This window comes from Pteropus vampyrus, unplaced genomic scaffold (assembly GCF_000151845.1).
Source record: "Pteropus vampyrus isolate Shadow unplaced genomic scaffold, Pvam_2.0 Scaffold105, whole genome shotgun sequence".
In the NCBI taxonomy this organism is placed as follows: Eukaryota; Metazoa; Chordata; class Mammalia; order Chiroptera; family Pteropodidae; genus Pteropus; species Pteropus vampyrus.
Window position 1 is genome coordinate 2,330,594 of NW_011888886.1, and position 1,859 is coordinate 2,332,452.

The 1,859-nt window shown below is 45.4% G+C and overlaps 1 protein-coding gene and 1 non-coding gene across 2 annotated transcripts in view; both read right to left on the bottom strand.

The window, feature by feature from the left end:
- Window positions 1-1,493, bottom strand: part of ODC1 (ornithine decarboxylase 1) — a 7,128-nt gene extending 5,635 nt beyond the window's left edge. Inside the window, exon 1 of the mRNA XM_011365122.2 lies at window positions 1,471-1,493. The gene's annotated coding sequence lies outside the window, so the exon portion shown is untranslated. The remainder of the gene's footprint in view (window positions 1-1,470) is intronic.
- On the bottom strand, window positions 700-835 carry LOC111743026. The gene has a single exon (XR_002781564.1). It is a non-coding gene; the product is annotated as a small nucleolar RNA SNORA42/SNORA80 family (small nucleolar RNA).
- Window positions 1,494-1,859: the final 366 nt, after the last annotated feature.

Sequence of the window (1,859 nt, forward strand, 5' to 3'; positions counted from 1 at the left end):
CTTCAAAGTAGCACACTAAAATTCCATATATAGTACTGTACATCTCAATAAGCACTTCGAATATTCATGCCAAAAAATGAAGAACGTGGGCTTCAGCTTTCTTGCACTTAGTTCACTAATAAGGGGAAGAGTTTTACAACGGTCCACTTACTTTATTTCAGAGCTGTCTCAGTTCTTTAGAAGCTTAAAACAGTGGTTACAGTAACAATTAAAAGTTGCCACACAGACATCCTGCCAATTCCTACTTTCACTAAGTCTTACAGTGGCTAATAGGCATCATGGCAATGTCAGGGTCTCTCTGCTTACTGAGTTTCCTGAGAATTTTCTGAGCTAATTTTCATGCTATTTTACTTTCACGCTAGGCATCTATTTTTAAAAACTGCATCTTCAAATCAACGTAATGTACTATAGCTGCTCTATCTGATCAGAAAGCAGTATTCTTGAACCAGTGTTGCCTACTAAATTAGCAATTCTGGGACTCCCAGCGGGCACTCTAACATTTGCTTAGCTATGAATGATAATCATAGGAGAGTAATTTTTGGTGTCTTTTATGAGTAACAAAAATAAGCATAAATGAAATATGAATAAGCAAAAATAAGCTCGTAACAATCAGAGCCTTCATGAAATGTGACCCTGGCAAGTGACAGTTATCTTAAAATTATTTTAATCTATTTAATTTCTGCCAGATAAAGCCTTTTCCAATGTGTAACCCGCTTCAGTGCCTGCAGCCTACCGGCACAGAGGCCAGGCAATGGTTCAGGGCTACAATTTGCTCTGGCATGGGGCACTATGAGAGGCCCAGGGGGATGGGCCTGCCATAAATCCAAACCCATGCATGGGAGAATTTGTTTCAAGACTTGATCGGAAGTGACTTTTTGGCACCGTCAACCTCCTAAATCACCCCTAGTGCGAGGCAACAGACTAAGGTCAGCAAATCCATTGTCTATATAAACGACATTTAAATAGGCTCAAGCGGTGACAGATTGGATTAACTTGTGTCTTGTTAAACATCTTTATTTAAGGCAAAGTTCAGGCTTAAACTTGGAAAGTTTTCTTTTAAATACACCGCTCTCAAGTATTTTGCTTTCCTCTATCTTTTGAAGCATTATTTTAATAACTTGCGATTGAGAAATTTCACCCAAGAACACCTCTTGGTGTTCTGTACAGCTAAGTCACTTGAAAGGATGAATCGATTAGCACAAGACAGCACTTTTCTGCCGCGTCTCTGCTGCCAATGGGTAATGTACTAAGACCAATGTAATCAGAGCCAGGCACCAATTTAAACCGAAACGGAAAAAAACTGCACAAGTCGACTCCATTACGCCCGATTTTGGGTTTGAATAAAGTCAACACATTCTTTGTTCTCCCCAGACGTTTCTAAAAGGTTCCGCTCCCCCATCTTCACCGGTTACTTCGAACTCTCGAACACCACAAGCAGCCTTTTCTGAAAACCTGGGGTCTGCCTCCTACCTGTAACTGTTCCTCAACTGGATCTTAATACTCCAGGCTTTTCTTAAATCACTAAGTCATTCAAAGACTCCTTAACGAGACAATTCTCGGCCACCGCGAGCCGAGTATTTACCGCGGCCACCACACGGCGGGCTCGGCGCTAGCAGCCCCCGTGGGTCCCGCACCGGGTCGCTGGCTCCGCTCACACAGCAGACATAAAAGCCAAAGGGAGAAATGCCAGGACGAGGCGGAATGGTACGTGTCCCCCTCACGACGGCGACATGCGCGACGGGAGCCGCGCGACCCGCACGCACGGGCTGGCTTCGTGCGTCCCCTGCACCTGCCGCCCGGCGCGCCGCATGGGTGTAAAGGAGGCGGACAGCGGTTGGCGGCCCGGCAGGGCCCCCGCG